Source organism: Ambystoma mexicanum, chromosome 1p, assembly GCF_040938575.1.
Source record: "Ambystoma mexicanum isolate Mex_15411 chromosome 1p, UKY_AmexF1_1, whole genome shotgun sequence".
In the NCBI taxonomy this organism is placed as follows: Eukaryota; Metazoa; Chordata; class Amphibia; order Caudata; family Ambystomatidae; genus Ambystoma; species Ambystoma mexicanum.
Window position 1 is genome coordinate 4,605,684 of NC_090921.1, and position 19,605 is coordinate 4,625,288.

A 19,605-nucleotide genomic window follows, 5' to 3' on the forward strand; every position below is an offset into this window, starting at 1 on the left:
CACATAATGAATTCCAGGAGGTGAGGAGAGGGATATCTGCCCTATATAATCTAGTACAACAGAATACACCACAGATAGAGTCAAAAGCTAGACTCAAATGGAGTCAGGACTTGCAGATGGTGTTGAGCAATGGACAAGCATTTTGTAGACTTGCAAAAGAGTTTAAGCTCATCTACTTTAACATGGTAAATTGCCTTCATTATACCCCATCCAGAATCACATTATTCAATTCAGAATCTGAGGGCAGGTGCCCGATATGCCGGACCCCAAATGCAGACTTTTTGCATATTCTCTGGGCCTGCCCGATGCTGGGATCATATTGGTCAGAGGTGTGCAAGGTCCTAGTGGACATTACTGGCTTTCGGGTGGACGTGCTTTCCCGTACATGTATGTTTGACGTTGTGGGCAAAATGTTTATTATCATCCATAGACTGTTAAATCTAGGTCTTTTCGTAGCTAAACGAGTTATATATTAGAAATGGAAGGACAACTGTCCTCTCATGCCCAATATGTGGATGTCAAATATGGAATTGGCCAACGATATGGATATACTGTATGCTACCCTCTCCCAGCGGGGTGTCATCCCAAAGACAAATAGGCTGCTCTTAAGGACTATATAATGTTCGAAAACTGACTGATACACAACATGACCAAAGCACTGACTCTGTGGCAGATTGAGAATAGATATGGCTTAACCACTGATATACAATGTAATCAGGCACCATGTAATGTATATGCCTTGCCTCCTGATGCTTTATTTTTGTACTGTTTGTTCAACCACCTAAGTGCTGAAATAAAAAAAGAATTCAAAAAATGCCATGCCACCTCTGCCTGCATGGACTTTGCATCACAGCAACTGTCAGAGATGCATATGTGACATTTGAGCCTGCTCTGTGCCATGGCAGAACTGGCTCTCTAACTGTTAGGAGACTGGCTACAGCAAGTCATGTGTACAATCATTTTACCAAGGCGCATTTATGAATGAGGGCTCTGTGTCATTTAATCGACAGCCGTTTTTTCGACGGGTGGTTTTACGAAGAGTTTTGCCGAAAAAACTCATCAAATTTTTGTCCAATACATTTTTGGGGGGTTACTCCCCTCCCCCTCCTCTACCAATTTTCTGTTTTCCCCATCCCTTAATATGCCCTCCCCATTCCCCCCCCAAAAAATGTTGATGAGTGTTTTCGGCAAAAACCATTCGTAAAAACACCAGTCGAAAAAACGGGTGTCGGGTGTCGATGAAAGGACGTAGTACCATGAATGAGGGGGTCTGACCCCCTTTTATCCCTATACACCTTCGCCAATTACATGTACTCATTACACAGACAGCCTTAGAATCATTAGCAGCATTTAATTTAAATAAGAATAAAAAAAGCCAGGGCTTTCACACCTTTGCAGATGACAATCCGTCACATCAAAACATACATGACAACATCTTTGCCACAGCTGGGAGGGAGGTTTTGTAACAGAGCTCGGGAGAATTGAATGTTCCCATTGGATTGAATGGGGGTTAGAAATATTTTAGGAGGGAGAAGGTAAAATAGAGCGCAATTTGTGATGAAATAATTGAGAGACTCCCGACTATGTCGGGAGGGTTTGCATGCAAGTAAATGTGGAATAATATCAACTATTCTAGCTGGATATGGGAGAATCTCGGTGTTAGTACATCAAAATGTGGAGTTTATCGGCATGCACGAAATTGTAGGCCACAGAAACATAACTCAATGAAGTTAACTCCAGATAAGATACTAAAGGCCTGGGTAAGCCAGTCTGCCTGCTCTGTACAGGCAAACCTGACGACCTATCTGCCCCCTTGTGCATACAGCACATTGGCCACCGAAAGAAAGCCAAAATATGAATTAGGTAACAATGTCATGTGCAGCCCACTTTAATTGCAAAGTGCGAACTTTTCAGCTGACTAAAGTCAAGAAACGAACTCATCATGTTGTGATGTTTCTCGCAGTTTCTGTGTTGTGCATGCGCCCAGCACCGGGCAGCGTGGGCCACATGCAGCTCACTACAGTGGGAATAGGTTGTGCTGCCAAGCTTGATCAAAGTGGGGGCCTGTGCCCCCCTGCCCTTCCATGGGAACACCACTAACTATAGTTAATATGTTCACCAGTGGATAAAGTGGGGTGCTACATTGAGGGGGGGTGTTGCCAAAGTATGTGTGTATTTAGGCCACACCCCAAATGAGAGCCCCCCCCCACTCGCCAATGCAGGGTAGAGGGGTTGGTGAAAGGCTGGGGCACACCAAAGGTGTAATACCAGTGTGCCCCTCTCTCACACGCACCAGGCAGCCCTTTCATTCAAGGTGCCGCGTGGATAACAACCACAGGCTCCTTGAATGAAAGGGCTGCCTGCTGCGTGATGACTACTCTGAAACAGTAACCAGTCTCTCCGTTTGTTTTCCTGTAAAGAGTCATCACTCCTCATGAAGCCTCATTTAAAAGGCCTCATGCTGCATGATGACACCTGCAGGCAGTCTGTGTAACTGTGCAACGCTTCGGCTACAGGACTGCCTGAGGAGCCCTTTCTTGAGACTGCCGAGGCGTGGCCCAGGCTAACACCGGCCCACTTAAAGCCCTGATGATCACCCATATAGTATACACCTCCTCAATTACGTGCAGTCATTACACAACAGAACGTGATTTATGCTGCAGTGAAGAGCACTCCGTTTATAGTCGGGAGTTCTGCCCTGTGGGCAATAAAAAGTGGCATAATTAAAAGTTCAGAGTTAAATAGATAATGTATTGTGCGAGCACATATTAGAAACATGCGGATTTTGCTATGGTAATTTCTTTGCGGTATTTTCTTCAACAAGTATACACCAGTAAACCATCTGTGAGCAAATTCGTAGACGTGGCTGGGACGTTTGGATGCTTTCATGAAAGCTCCAGGGGGCGGTAGAGGGATGAATGTTTACGTTAGAGCTGCAGAATAATGTGCATAATGTTCTGATTTCACTTTCAAAATGTCAGCAGCATGCAAACAGATTTTTAGAAGTAAAAAAAAACTTTGCTGCATTGGCCGGGAATCGAACCCGGGCCTCCCGCGTGGCAGGCTAGAATTCTACCACTGAACCACCAATGCTTGCATGTTGACCCCTGTGGGAAAAAGTGCAGTTGAGCACAATTCACGAATGCCAAAGGACCGGATAGAGCGACAGGAAAGCAATGCACTTTCAATTTCAAAAGCAGGGAGCAGGCAGAGAGCTCACATTCTGGTGAAATCTTCATTCATACTTTGCTACGTCCTTTTTTTAAGTTTTACTCTCTGCCTTACTGTAGTTCGCACGGAAATAAGAGAAACCTTGTCAACCACTTCAATTCCTTCAAACTCATTATTGCTTACAACATTAATATGTCCGGTCAGATTCATGGGTAAGACTTTTAGAAAATATTATTCAATAATAAAATCAAATTTCTCATTTCATTGTAAATTGAATACATTCATTAATGCTCATATCTTCTATTTCACAATGATATCATTGCCTCTAGACAAAAGATTATTCTTCATGAATTCTGCAAAGAAACTAGAAAAGCGGATGCCATTAACACCAAAAACAAGTTAACTCAGCCCAATAATTCTCAGTTCTCACCATACATTGATTCGAAGTGCACGGTTCTTGGCGCAAGCATAATGAGTTTAGATGAAATTAATCAAGACCAATGACTTTTCTTTGTATACCAATCAACACCCACACGTGTTTCGAGTCTTAGGGAGAGGTTGCACTATTCAGTGTATTTCACTTTTGATAAACTTTTTATTTCGCTATCGGTATATCTGTAAGTATTGGTATAGTCGCAGTTATTAGATCATCCCTCCCGCGTCTTTGTCAAGGTGTTTGCTGTTGTGTGATTAAACCTAAGGAAGATAGAAGCCCTTTATCTACAAAGTGCTGCTGGCGGTCACCTGCTGGCCAACAAACTGCCACCAAGGCCAGCCGCCCTGCCGCGACTCCTAGCAAGGAAAGGGGAAGCTAGACCCGGCCAGGACCGCTGTCTCATCGAGTAAACAGCTCCCGCCTGAAAGAGGAAGAGACCGAGGGCAGCCTCCTGCTGCCTTGGGAAGACCACCATGTTCGACTGCCATCTGCCAATGTAACTGTCTCTCATTTCGGACCTACAGGCCCATACCGTGTGATCACGGTCCTGCCGGTCCCTGCTGGTCTGGGCCCCCCAGATCAGACTGGTGCCTTGGGTCCGCCCAGGCTACCCTCCATCCAGGCAGGCACACCGGGTAATTATTGCCCCAACTGGTTAGGAAAGACACCTGCAGTAAAACTATCTTGTTCATATTATCTAAAGTGGGGATAGTAATGCACTGCAGCACAGACATGAATGGCACTTTCTACTGGTTTTATGGAGAACTATTTGGCCCGAGGAGGAAAACAGCCAATGCCGAAATGGAGCAATGTCTAGACAGTATCCCGATCCCTCTGCTCTCCAGAGAAGCCAGTGCCCTATTCAAAAGTCCCATGACGCAAGAAGAAATCAAAACAGCAATCTGCGAGGTGCCCAATGGTAATGCACCCAGGTCAGATGGGCTATGCCAGAATTTTATGAAGAATTTCCGGACCTCCTACCCCATATCTATTACAGCTTTGGGAGGAGTCCCTTTCAAAAGGGACATTACCCGAATCAATGCGAGAACTCATAATAATCTTGCTTTTATAACTTAATAAGCCTGCGCGGGATTGCGTCTTCTGCCGTCCACTATCTCTTATCAAGGTGGACGTTAAAAGGTACGCCAAAATAATACCAACTAGGCTTCTACCCTTCTAATGCACCTGGACCAGTCGGGATGACTCTAAATCTGCAAAGACTATTCAACATGTTGATCTGAGTGGACCCAGAGGTGCATGAAGTGGCTGTTTCTCTAGACATGCAGAAAGTATTTGACTCTGTGTCCTGGCAATTCCTCTTCAAAGTCCTAGAGAAATAGGGTTTTGGCCCTGATTTTTCCATCTTGGATTAGATTGTTATGAACAAAGCCATTCGCCAGGCGGAGATCGAATGACATACTCTCCTCAATTCTCCATTTAGCTAAGTGTACGAGGCAAGGCAGCCCTCGTTCCCCACTACTATTCGCATTGGTGGTGGAACTGCTGGCAGACATCATTAGCGATCATTTCCAAGATAAGGGCATCAAACTGGGGGGCACTCCTGAAATGATATTGCTTTGCGCTGATGCTATTCAATTACTTGTGAGGAATCCGGGCAGGGCATATAGCCCATGATCCTGACCCAAGTGGTGACTGATTTCAGTAAATACTCAAGACTCTGCATTAGTAGAGCTAAATCCAAAGTGTTTCCATTAAGCTCCAAAACCAAGAGACCCGCCAACATGGCTGGCATCAAATGGTCCGACACCCCATTTAAATACTTCGGTACCCTATTTCCACATTCAAACATTGGAATCTTTGACGGTATCCATGGAGCATATATAATACAACTGCGGCGGAACTTGGCGAGATGGAGCAAATCACCAATGTCGCTAATGGGTAGAATTTCAGCCTGAAGGTTATCGTCCTTCCCAAGCTGCTATATTTGTTCGGTAAGATATTGTTATGGCGAGGCAGAGACTTTTTCACTGAATGGGTGTGCCTGTGCACCGATTTTGTGTTGACACCCGGCCCAATTACAATGCAATGAGCAGTCTTAGCGCTGCGGTATGAGTCTGGTAGCCTTGCGGCTACACATTTTGAATTATACTACTTGCTTGCACAGAATCAGTTTGCAGCATACTGGTTCGGGACTGATATGGCACATCCCCATGTTAAACTAGAAACCGTGACTGCTAGTGATGCCAATCTACAAACTCTTCTGCTTGTTGACTGCTATAAATGGGACAATCCAGTAGACTCAGTGGGATCCACACTTCCTGCGTGGAGGAAACTGTTCCGGCAGGTGGAGATTGCCGCCCCTTACGATAAACAATCCTGCCCTAAGCCCCATCATGGACTGCAGGATCATCACAGACTGGCTGGAAGCACAGTTTCACACGCTGGGAGACATGTTTGTTGAGGGTCATTTCAAAGATTGGAATGGAGTCACGGCTCAGATCGACAGTGGGCCATTATAAATATTGCAATTTAAACGCATGCACGCATCATTTAGGTGGCATTGGCCTTCTTTCCCGTGGGAACCAGTTCCCTATCCTTGCTTGTCACACATAATGAATTCCAGGAGGTGAGGAGAGGGATATCTGCCCTATATAATCTAGTACAACAGAATACACCACAGATAGAGTCAAAAGCTAGACTCAAATGGAGTCAGGACTTGCAGATGGTGTTGAGCAATGGACAAGCATTTTGTAGACTTGCAAAAGAGTTTAAGCTCATCTACTTTAACATGGTAAATTGCCTTCATTATACCCCATCCAGAATCACATTATTCAATTCAGAATCTGAGGGCAGGTGCCCGATATGCCGGACCCCAAATGCAGACTTTTTGCATATTCTCTGGGCCTGCCCGATGCTGGGATCATATTGGTCAGAGGTGTGCAAGGTCCTAGTGGACATTACTGGCTTTCGGGTGGACGTGCTTTCCCGTACATGTATGTTTGACGTTGTGGGCAAAATGTTTATTATCATCCATAGACTGTTAAATCTAGGTCTTTTCGTAGCTAAACGAGTTATATATTAGAAATGGAAGGACAACTGTCCTCTCATGCCCAATATGTGGATGTCAAATATGGAATTGGCCAACGATATGGATATACTGTATGCTACCCTCTCCCAGCGGGGTGTCATCCCAAAGACAAATAGGCTGCTCTTAAGGACTATATAATGTTCGAAAACTGACTGATACACAACATGACCAAAGCACTGACTCTGTGGCAGATTGAGAATAGATATGGCTTAACCACTGATATACAATGTAATCAGGCACCATGTAATGTATATGCCTTGCCTCCTGATGCTTTATTTTTGTACTGTTTGTTCAACCACCTAAGTGCTGAAATAAAAAAAGAATTCAAAAAATGCCATGCCACCTCTGCCTGCATGGACTTTGCATCACAGCAACTGTCAGAGATGCATATGTGACATTTGAGCCTGCTCTGTGCCATGGCAGAACTGGCTCTCTAACTGTTAGGAGACTGGCTACAGCAAGTCATGTGTACAATCATTTTACCAAGGCGCATTTATGAATGAGGGCTCTGTGTCATTTAATCGACAGCCGTTTTTTCGACAGGTGGTTTTACGAAGAGTTTTGCCGAAAAAACTCATCAAATTTTTGTCCAATACATTTTTGGGGGGTTACTCCCCTCCCCCTCCTCTACCAATTTTCTGTTTTCCCCATCCCTTAATATGCCCTCCCCATTCCCCCCCCAAAAAATGTTGATGAGTGTTTTCGGCAAAAACCATTCGTAAAAACACCAGTCGAAAAAACGGGTGTCGGGTGTCGATGAAAGGACGTAGTACCATGAATGAGGGGGTCTGACCCCCTTTTACCCCTATACACCTTCGCCAATTACATGTACTCATTACACAGACAGCCTTAGAATCATTAGCAGCATTTAATTTAAATAAGAATAAAAAAAGCCAGGGCTTTCACACCTTTGCAGATGACAATCCGTCACATCAAAACATACATGACAACATCTTTGCCACAGCTGGGAGGGAGGTTTTGTAACAGAGCTCGGGAGAATTGAATGTTCCCATTGGATTGAATGGGGGTTAGAAATATTTTAGGAGGGAGAAGGTAAAATAGAGCGCAATTTGTGATGAAATAATTGAGAGACTCCCGACTATGTCGGGAGGGTTTGCATGCAAGTAAATGTGGAATAATATCAACTATTCTAGCTGGATATGGGAGAATCTCGGTGTTAGTACATCAAAATGTGGAGTTTATCGGCATGCACGAAATTGTAGGCCACAGAAACATAACTCAATGAAGTTAACTCCAGATAAGATACTAAAGGCCTGGGTAAGCCAGTCTGCCTGCTCTGTACAGGCAAACCTGACGACCTATCTGCCCCCTTGTGCATACAGCACATTGGCCACCGAAAGAAAGCCAAAATATGAATTAGGTAACAATGTCATGTGCAGCCCACTTTAATTGCAAAGTGCGAACTTTTCAGCTGACTAAAGTCAAGAAACGAACTCATCATGTTGTGATGTTTCTCGCAGTTTCTGTGTTGTGCATGCGCCCAGCACCGGGCAGCGTGGGCCACATGCAGCTCACTACAGTGGGAATAGGTTGTGCTGCCAAGCTTGATCAAAGTGGGGGCCTGTGCCCCCCTGCCCTTCCATGGGAACACCACTAACTATAGTTAATATGTTCACCAGTGGATAAAGTGGGGTGCTACATTGAGGGGGGGTGTTGCCAAAGTATGTGTGTATTTAGGCCACACCCCAAATGAGAGCCCCCCCCCACTCGCCAATGCAGGGTAGAGGGGTTGGTGAAAGGCTGGGGCACACCAAAGGTGTAATACCAGTGTGCCCCTCTCTCACACGCACCAGGCAGCCCTTTCATTCAAGGTGCCGCGTGGATAACAACCACAGGCTCCTTGAATGAAAGGGCTGCCTGCTGCGTGATGACTACTCTGAAACAGTAACCAGTCTCTCCGTTTGTTTTCCTGTAAAGAGTCATCACTCCTCATGAAGCCTCATTTAAAAGGCCTCATGCTGCATGATGACACCTGCAGGCAGTCTGTGTAACTGTGCAACGCTTCGGCTACAGGACTGCCTGAGGAGCCCTTTCTTGAGACTGCCGAGGCGTGGCCCAGGCTAACACCGGCCCACTTAAAGCCCTGATGATCACCCATATAGTATACACCTCCTCAATTACGTGCAGTCATTACACAACAGAACGTGATTTATGCTGCAGTGAAGAGCACTCCGTTTATAGTCGGGAGTTCTGCCCTGTGGGCAATAAAAAGTGGCATAATTAAAAGTTCAGAGTTAAATAGATAATGTATTGTGCGAGCACATATTAGAAACATGCGGATTTTGCTATGGTAATTTCTTTGCGGTATTTTCTTCAACAAGTATACACCAGTAAACCATCTGTGAGCAAATTCGTAGACGTGGCTGGGACGTTTGGATGCTTTCATGAAAGCTCCAGGGGGCGGTAGAGGGATGAATGTTTACGTTAGAGCTGCAGAATAATGTGCATAATGTTCTGATTTCACTTTCAAAATGTCAGCAGCATGCAAACAGATTTTTAGAAGTAAAAAAAAACTTTGCTGCATTGGCCGGGAATCGAACCCGGGCCTCCCGCGTGGCAGGCGAGAATTCTACCACTGAACCACCAATGCTTGCATGTTGACCCCTGTGGGAAAAAGTGCAGTTGAGCACAATTCACGAATGCCAAAGGACCGGATAGAGCGACAGGAAAGCAATGCACTTTCAATTTCAAAAGCAGGGAGCAGGCAGAGAGCTCACATTCTGGTGAAATCTTCATTCATACTTTGCTACGTCCTTTTTTTAAGTTTTACTCTCTGCCTTACTGTAGTTCGCAGGGAAATAAGAGAAACCTTGTCAACCACTTCAATTCCTTCAAACTCATTATTGCTTACAACATTAATATGTCCGGTCAGATTCATGGGTAAGACTTTTAGAAAATATTATTCAATAATAAAATCAAATTTCTCATTTCATTGTAAATTGAATACATTCATTAATGCTCATATCTTCTATTTCACAATGATATCATTGCCTCTAGACAAAAGATTATTCTTCATGAATTCTGCAAAGAAACTAGAAAAGCGGATGCCATTAACACCAAAAACAAGTTAACTCAGCCCAATAATTCTCAGTTCTCACCATACATTGATTCGAAGTGCACGGTTCTTGGCGCAAGCATAATGAGTTTAGATGAAATTAATCAAGACCAATGACTTTTCTTTGTATACCAATCAACACCCACACGTGTTTCGAGTCTTAGGGAGAGGTTGCACTATTCAGTGTATTTCACTTTTGATAAACTTTTTATTTCGCTATCGGTATATCTGTAAGTATTGGTATAGTCGCAGTTATTAGATCATCCCTCCCGCGTCTTTGTCAAGGTGTTTGCTGTTGTGTGATTAAACCTAAGGAAGATAGAAGCCCTTTATCTACAAAGTGCTGCTGGCGGTCACCTGCTGGCCAACAAACTGCCACCAAGGCCAGCCGCCCTGCCGCGACTCCTAGCAAGGAAAGGGGAAGCTAGACCCGGCCAGGACCGCTGTCTCATCGAGTAAACAGCTCCCGCCTGAAAGAGGAAGAGACCGAGGGCAGCCTCCTGCTGCCTTGGGAAGACCACCATGTTCGACTGCCATCTGCCAATGTAACTGTCTCTCATTTCGGACCTACAGGCCCATACCGTGTGATCACGGTCCTGCCGGTCCCTGCTGGTCTGGGCCCCCCAAATCAGACTGGTGCCTTGGGTCCGCCCAGGCTACCCTCCATCCAGGCAGGCACACCGGGTAATTATTGCCCCAACTGGTTAGGAAAGACACCTGCAGTAAAACTATCTTGTTCATATTATCTAAAGTGGGGATAGTAATGCACTGCAGCACAGACATGAATGGCACTTTCTACTGGTTTTATGGAGAACTATTTGGCCCGAGGAGGAAAACAGCCAATGCCGAAATGGAGCAATGTCTAGACAGTATCCCGATCCCTCTGCTCTCCAGAGAAGCCAGTGCCCTATTCAAAAGTCCCATGACGCAAGAAGAAATCAAAACAGCAATCTGCGAGGTGCCCAATGGTAATGCACCCAGGTCAGATGGGCTATGCCAGAATTTTATGAAGAATTTCCGGACCTCCTACCCCATATCTATTACAGCTTTGGGAGGAGTCCCTTTCAAAAGGGACATTACCCGAATCAATGCGAGAACTCATAATAATCTTGCTTTTATAACTTAATAAGCCTGCGCGGGATTGCGTCTTCTGCCGTCCACTATCTCTTATCAAGGTGGACGTTAAAAGGTACGCCAAAATAATACCAACTAGGCTTCTACCCTTCTAATGCACCTGGACCAGTCGGGATGACTCTAAATCTGCAAAGACTATTCAACATGTTGATCTGAGTGGACCCAGAGGTGCATGAAGTGGCTGTTTCTCTAGACATGCAGAAAGTATTTGACTCTGTGTCCTGGCAATTCCTCTTCAAAGTCCTAGAGAAATATGGTTTTGGCCCTGATTTTTCCATCTTGGATTAGATTGTTATGAACAAAGCCATTCGCCAGGCGGAGATCGAATGACATACTCTCCTCAATTCTCCATTTAGCTAAGTGTACGAGGCAAGGCAGCCCTCGTTCCCCACTACTATTCGCATTGGTGGTGGAACTGCTGGCAGACATCATTAGCGATCATTTCCAAGATAAGGGCATCAAACTGGGGGGCACTCCTGAAATGATATTGCTTTGCGCTGATGCTATTCAATTACTTGTGAGGAATCCGGGCAGGGCATATAGCCCATGATCCTGACCCAAGTGGTGACTGATTTCAGTAAATACTCAAGACTCTGCATTAGTAGAGCTAAATCCAAAGTGTTTCCATTAAGCTCCAAAACCAAGAGACCCGCCAACATGGCTGGCATCAAATGGTCCGACACCCCATTTAAATACTTCGGTACCCTATTTCCACATTCAAACATTGGAATCTTTGACGGTATCCATGGAGCATATATAATACAACTGCGGCGGAACTTGGCGAGATGGAGCAAATCACCAATGTCGCTAATGGGTAGAATTTCAGCCTGAAGGTTATCGTCCTTCCCAAGCTGCTATATTTGTTCGGTAAGATATTGTTATGGCGAGGCAGAGACTTTTTCACTGAATGGGTGTGCCTGTGCACCGATTTTGTGTTGACACCCGGCCCAATTACAATGCAATGAGCAGTCTTAGCGCTGCGGTATGAGTCTGGTAGCCTTGCGGCTACACATTTTGAATTATACTACTTGCTTGCACAGAATCAGTTTGCAGCATACTGGTTCGGGACTGATATGGCACATCCCCATGTTAAACTAGAAACCGTGACTGCTAGTGATGCCAATCTACAAACTCTTCTGCTTGTTGACTGCTATAAATGGGACAATCCAGTAGACTCAGTGGGATCCACACTTCCTGCGTGGAGGAAACTGTTCCGGCAGGTGGAGATTGCCGCCCCTTACGATAAACAATCCTGCCCTAAGCCCCATCATGGACTGCAGGATCATCACAGACTGGCTGGAAGCACAGTTTCACACGCTGGGAGACATGTTTGTTGAGGGTCATTTCAAAGATTGGAATGGAGTCACGGCTCAGATCGACAGTGGGCCATTATAAATATTGCAATTTAAACGCATGCACGCATCATTTAGGTGGCATTGGCCTTCTTTCCCGTGGGAACCAGTTCCCTATCCTTGCTTGTCACACATAATGAATTCCAGGAGGTGAGGAGAGGGATATCTGCCCTATATAATCTAGTACAACAGAATACACCACAGATAGAGTCAAAAGCTAGACTCAAATGGAGTCAGGACTTGCAGATGGTGTTGAGCAATGGACAAGCATTTTGTAGACTTGCAAAAGAGTTTAAGCTCATCTACTTTAACATGGTAAATTGCCTTCATTATACCCCATCCAGAATCACATTATTCAATTCAGAATCTGAGGGCAGGTGCCCGATATGCCGGACCCCAAATGCAGACTTTTTGCATATTCTCTGGGCCTGCCCGATGCTGGGATCATATTGGTCAGAGGTGTGCAAGGTCCTAGTGGACATTACTGGCTTTCGGGTGGACGTGCTTTCCCGTACATGTATGTTTGACGTTGTGGGCAAAATGTTTATTATCATCCATAGACTGTTAAATCTAGGTCTTTTCGTAGCTAAACGAGTTATATATTAGAAATGGAAGGACAACTGTCCTCTCATGCCCAATATGTGGATGTCAAATATGGAATTGGCCAACGATATGGATATACTGTATGCTACCCTCTCCCAGCGGGGTGTCATCCCAAAGACAAATAGGCTGCTCTTAAGGACTATATAATGTTCGAAAACTGACTGATACACAACATGACCAAAGCACTGACTCTGTGGCAGATTGAGAATAGATATGGCTTAACCACTGATATACAATGTAATCAGGCACCATGTAATGTATATGCCTTGCCTCCTGATGCTTTATTTTTGTACTGTTTGTTCAACCACCTAAGTGCTGAAATAAAAAAAGAATTCAAAAAATGCCATGCCACCTCTGCCTGCATGGACTTTGCATCACAGCAACTGTCAGAGATGCATATGTGACATTTGAGCCTGCTCTGTGCCATGGCAGAACTGGCTCTCTAACTGTTAGGAGACTGGCTACAGCAAGTCATGTGTACAATCATTTTACCAAGGCGCATTTATGAATGAGGGCTCTGTGTCATTTAATCGACAGCCGTTTTTTCGACGGGTGGTTTTACGAAGAGTTTTGCCGAAAAAACTCATCAAATTTTTGTCCAATACATTTTTGGGGGGTTACTCCCCTCCCCCTCCTCTACCAATTTTCTGTTTTCCCCATCCCTTAATATGCCCTCCCCATTCCCCCCCCAAAAAATGTTGATGAGTGTTTTCGGCAAAAACCATTCGTAAAAACACCAGTCGAAAAAACGGGTGTCGGGTGTCGATGAAAGGACGTAGTACCATGAATGAGGGGGTCTGACCCCCTTTTACCCCTATACACCTTCGCCAATTACATGTACTCATTACACAGACAGCCTTAGAATCATTAGCAGCATTTAATTTAAATAAGAATAAAAAAAGCCAGGGCTTTCACACCTTTGCAGATGACAATCCGTCACATCAAAACATACATGACAACATCTTTGCCACAGCTGGGAGGGAGGTTTTGTAACAGAGCTCGGGAGAATTGAATGTTCCCATTGGATTGAATGGGGGTTAGAAATATTTTAGGAGGGAGAAGGTAAAATAGAGCGCAATTTGTGATGAAATAATTGAGAGACTCCCGACTATGTCGGGAGGGTTTGCATGCAAGTAAATGTGGAATAATATCAACTATTCTAGCTGGATATGGGAGAATCTCGGTGTTAGTACATCAAAATGTGGAGTTTATCGGCATGCACGAAATTGTAGGCCACAGAAACATAACTCAATGAAGTTAACTCCAGATAAGATACTAAAGGCCTGGGTAAGCCAGTCTGCCTGCTCTGTACAGGCAAACCTGACGACCTATCTGCCCCCTTGTGCATACAGCACATTGGCCACCGAAAGAAAGCCAAAATATGAATTAGGTAACAATGTCATGTGCAGCCCACTTTAATTGCAAAGTGCGAACTTTTCAGCTGACTAAAGTCAAGAAACGAACTCATCATGTTGTGATGTTTCTCGCAGTTTCTGTGTTGTGCATGCGCCCAGCACCGGGCAGCGTGGGCCACATGCAGCTCACTACAGTGGGAATAGGTTGTGCTGCCAAGCTTGATCAAAGTGGGGGCCTGTGCCCCCCTGCCCTTCCATGGGAACACCACTAACTATAGTTAATATGTTCACCAGTGGATAAAGTGGGGTGCTACATTGAGGGGGGGTGTTGCCAAAGTATGTGTGTATTTAGGCCACACCCCAAATGAGAGCCCCCCCCCACTCGCCAATGCAGGGTAGAGGGGTTGGTGAAAGGCTGGGGCACACCAAAGGTGTAATACCAGTGTGCCCCTCTCTCACACGCACCAGGCAGCCCTTTCATTCAAGGTGCCGCGTGGATAACAACCACAGGCTCCTTGAATGAAAGGGCTGCCTGCTGCGTGATGACTACTCTGAAACAGTAACCAGTCTCTCCGTTTGTTTTCCTGTAAAGAGTCATCACTCCTCATGAAGCCTCATTTAAAAGGCCTCATGCTGCATGATGACACCTGCAGGCAGTCTGTGTAACTGTGCAACGCTTCGGCTACAGGACTGCCTGAGGAGCCCTTTCTTGAGACTGCCGAGGCGTGGCCCAGGCTAACACCGGCCCACTTAAAGCCCTGATGATCACCCATATAGTATACACCTCCTCAATTACGTGCAGTCATTACACAACAGAACGTGATTTATGCTGCAGTGAAGAGCACTCCGTTTATAGTCGGGAGTTCTGCCCTGTGGGCAATAAAAAGTGGCATAATTAAAAGTTCAGAGTTAAATAGATAATGTATTGTGCGAGCACATATTAGAAACATGCGGATTTTGCTATGGTAATTTCTTTGCGGTATTTTCTTCAACAAGTATACACCAGTAAACCATCTGTGAGCAAATTCGTAGACGTGGCTGGGACGTTTGGATGCTTTCATGAAAGCTCCAGGGGGCGGTAGAGGGATGAATGTTTACGTTAGAGCTGCAGAATAATGTGCATAATGTTCTGATTTCACTTTCAAAATGTCAGCAGCATGCAAACAGATTTTTAGAAGTAAAAAAAAACTTTGCTGCATTGGCCGGGAATCGAACCCGGGCCTCCCGCGTGGCAGGCGAGAATTCTACCACTGAACCACCAATGCTTGCATGTTGACCCCTGTGGGAAAAAGTGCAGTTGAGCACAATTCACGAATGCCAAAGGACCGGATAGAGCGACAGGAAAGCAATGCACTTTCAATTTCAAAAGCAGGGAGCAGGCAGAGAGCTCACATTCTGGTGAAATCTTCATTCATACTTTGCTACGTCCTTTTTTTAAGTTTTACTCTCTGCCTTACTGTAGTTCGCACGGAAATAAGAGAAACCTTGTCAACCACTTCAATTCCTTCAAACTCATTATTGCTTACAACATTAATATGTCCGGTCAGATTCATGGGTAAGACTTTTAGAAAATATTATTCAATAATAAAATCAAATTTCTCATTTCATTGTAAATTGAATACATTCATTAATGCTCATATCTTCTATTTCACAATGATATCATTGCCTCTAGACAAAAGATTATTCTTCATGAATTCTGCAAAGAAACTAGAAAAGCGGATGCCATTAACACCAAAAACAAGTTAACTCAGCCCAATAATTCTCAGTTCTCACCATACATTGATTCGAAGTGCACGGTTCTTGGCGCAAGCATAATGAGTTTAGATGAAATTAATCAACACCAATGACTTTTCTTTGTATACCAATCAACACCCACACGTGTTTCGAGTCTTAGGGAGAGGTTGCACTATTCAGTGTATTTCACTTTTGATAAACTTTTTATTTCGCTATCGGTATATCTGTAAGTATTGGTATAGTCGCAGTTACTAGATCATCCCTCCCGCGTCTTTGTCAAGGTGTTTGCTGTTGTGTGATTAAACCTAAGGAAGATAGAGGCCCTTTATCTACAAAGTGCTGCTGGCGGTCACCTGCTGGCCAACAAACTGCCACCAAGGCCAGCCGCCCTGCCGCGACTCCTAGCAAGGAAAGGGGAAGCTAGACCCGGCCAGGACCGCTGTCTCATCGAGTAAACAGCTCCCGCCTGAAAGAGGAAGAGACCGAGGGCAGCCTCCTGCTGCCTTGGGAAGACCACCATGTTCGACTGCCATCTGCCAATGTAACTGTCTCTCATTTCGGACCTACAGGCCCATACCGTGTGATCACGGTCCTGCCGGTCCCTGCTGGTCTGGGCCCCCCAGATCAGACTGGTGCCTTGGGTCCGCCCAGGCTACCCTCCATCCAGGCAGGCACACCGGGTAATTATTGCCCCAACTGGTTAGGAAAGACACCTGCAGTAAAACTATCTTGTTCATATTATCTAAAGTGGGGATAGTAAGGCACTGCAGCACAGACATGAATGGCACTTTCTACTGGTTTTATGGAGAACTATTTGGCCCGAGGAGGAAAACAGCCAATGCCGAAATGGAGCAATGTCTAGACAGTATCCCGATCCCTCTGCTCTCCAGAGAAGCCAGTGCCCTATTCAAAAGTCCCATGACGCAAGAAGAAATCAAAACAGCAATCTGCGAGGTGCCCAATGGTAATGCACCCAGGTCAGATGGGCTATGCCAGAATTTTATGAAGAATTTCCGGACCTCCTACCCCATATCTATTACAGCTTTGGGAGGAGTCCCTTTCAAAAGGGACATTACCCGAATCAATGCGAGAACTCATAATAATCTTGCTTTTATAACTTAATAAGCCTGCGCGGGATTGCGTCTTCTGCCGTCCACTATCTCTTATCAAGGTGGACGTTAAAAGGTACGCCAAAATAATACCAACTAGGCTTCTACCCTTCTAATGCACCTGGACCAGTCGGGATGACTCTAAATCTGCAAAGACTATTCAACATGTTGATCTGAGTGGACCCAGAGGTGCATGAAGTGGCTGTTTCTCTAGACATGCAGAAAGCATTTGACTCTGTGTCCTGGCAATTCCTCTTCAAAGTCCTAGAGAAATATGGTTTTGGCCCTGATTTTTCCATCTTGGATTAGATTGTTATGAACAAAGCCATTCGCCAGGCGGAGATCGAATGACATACTCTCCTCAATTCTCCATTTAGCTAAGTGTACGAGGCAAGGCAGCCCTCGTTCCCCACTACTATTCGCATTGGTGGTGGAACTGCTGGCAGACATCATTAGCGATCATTTCCAAGATAAGGGCATCAAACTGGGGGGCACTCCTGAAATGATATTGCTTTGCGCTGATGCTATTCAATTACTTGTGAGGAATCCGGGCAGGGTATATAGCCCATGATCCTGACCCAAGTGGTGACTGATTTCAGTAAATACTCAAGACTCTGCATTAGTAGAGCTAAATCCAAAGTGTTTCCATTAAGCTCCAAAACCAAGAGACCCGCCAACATGGCTGGCCTCAAATGGTCCGACACCCCATTTAAATTTTTCGGTACCCTATTTCCACATTCAAACATTGGAATCTTTGACGGTATCCATGGAGCATATATAATACAACTGCGGCGGAACTTGGCGAGATGGAGCAAATCACCAATGTCGCTAATGGGTAGAATTTCAGCCTGAAGGTTATCGTCCTTCCCAAGCTGCTATATTTGTTCGGTAAGATATTGTTATGGCGAGGCAGAGACTTTTTCACTGAATGGGTGTGCCTGTGCACCGATTTTGTGTTGACACCCGGCCCAATTACAATGCAATGAGCAGTCTTAGCGCTGCGGTATGAGTCTGGTAGCCTTGCGGCTACACATTTTGAATTATACTACTTGCTTGCACAGAATCAGTTTGCAGCATACTGGTTCGGGACTGATATGGCACATCCCCATGTTAAACTAGAAACCGTGACTGCTAGTGATGCCAATCTACAAACTCTTCTGCTTGTTGACTGCTATAAATGGGACAATTCAGTAGACTCAGTGGGATCCACACTTCCTGCGTGGAGGAAACTGTTCCGGCAGGTGGAGATTGGCGCCCCTTACGAAAAACAATCCTGCCCTAAGCCCCATCATGGACTGCAGGATCATCACAGACTGGCTGGAAGCACAGTTTCACACGCTGGGAGACATGTTTGTTGAGGGTCATTTCAAAGATTGGAATGGAGTCACGGCTCAGATCGACAGTGGGCCATTATAAATATTGCAATTTAAACGCATGCACGCATCATTTAGGTCGCATTGGCCTTCTTTCCCGTGGGAACCAGTTCCCTATCCTTGCTTGTCACACATAATGAATTCCAGGAGGTGAGGAGAGGGATATCTGCCCTATATAATCTAGTACAACAGAATACACCGCAGATAGAGTCAAAAGCTAGACTCAAATGGAGTCAGGACTTGCAGATGGTGTTGAGCAATGGACAAGCATTTTGTAGACTTGCAAAAGAGTTTAAGCTCATCTACTTTAACATGGTAAATTGCCTTCATTATACCCCATCCAGAATCACATTATTCAATTCAGAATCTGAGGGCAGGTGCCCGATATGCCGGACCCCAAATGCAGACGTTTTGCATATTCTCTGGGCCTGCCCGATGCTGGGATCATACTGGTCAGAGGTGTGCAAGGTCCTAGTGGACATTACTGGCTTTCGGGTGGACGTGCTTTCCCGTACATGTATGTTTGACGTTGTGGGCAAAATGTTTATTATCATCCATAGACTGTTAAATCTAGGTCTTTTCGTAGCTAAACGAGTTATATATTAGAAATGGAAGGACAACTGTCCTCTCATGCCCAATATGTGGATGTCAAATATGGTATTGGCCAACGATATGGAAGTACTGTATGCTACCCTCTCCCAGCGGGGTGTCATCCCAAAGACAAATAGGCTGCTCTTAAGGACTATATAATGTTCGAAAACTGACTGATACACAACATGACCAAAGCACTGACTCTGTGGCAGATTGAGAATAGATATGGCTTAACCACTGATATACAATGTAATCAGGCACCATGTAATGTATATGCCTTGCCTCCTGATGCTTTATTTTTGTACTGTTTGTTCAACCACCTAAGTGCTGAAATAAAAAAAGAATTCAAAAAATGCCATGCCACCTCTGCCTGCATGGCTTTTGCATCACAGCAACTGTCAGAGATGCATATGTGACATTTGAGCCTGCTCTGTGCCATGGCAGAACTGGCTCTCTAACTGCTAGGAGACTGGCTACAGCAAGTCATGTGTACAATCATTTTACCAAGGCGCATTTATGAATGAGGGCTCTGTGTCATTTAATCGACAGCCGTTTTTTCGACGGGTGGTTTTTACGAAGAGTTTTGCCGAAAAAACCCATCAAATTTTTGTCCAATACATTT

General features: G+C 45.0%; 2 non-coding genes across 2 annotated transcripts; both read right to left on the reverse strand.

The window, feature by feature from the left end:
• Positions 1-9,196: 9,196 nt before the first annotated feature.
• TRNAG-GCC (transfer RNA glycine (anticodon GCC)) lies at positions 9,197-9,267 on the reverse strand. Its single transcript has one exon. It is a non-coding gene; the product is annotated as a tRNA-Gly (tRNA).
• A 6,103-nt stretch (positions 9,268-15,370) lies between these two features.
• Positions 15,371-15,441, reverse strand: TRNAG-GCC (transfer RNA glycine (anticodon GCC)). The gene has a single exon. It is a non-coding gene; the product is annotated as a tRNA-Gly (tRNA).
• Positions 15,442-19,605: the final 4,164 nt, after the last annotated feature.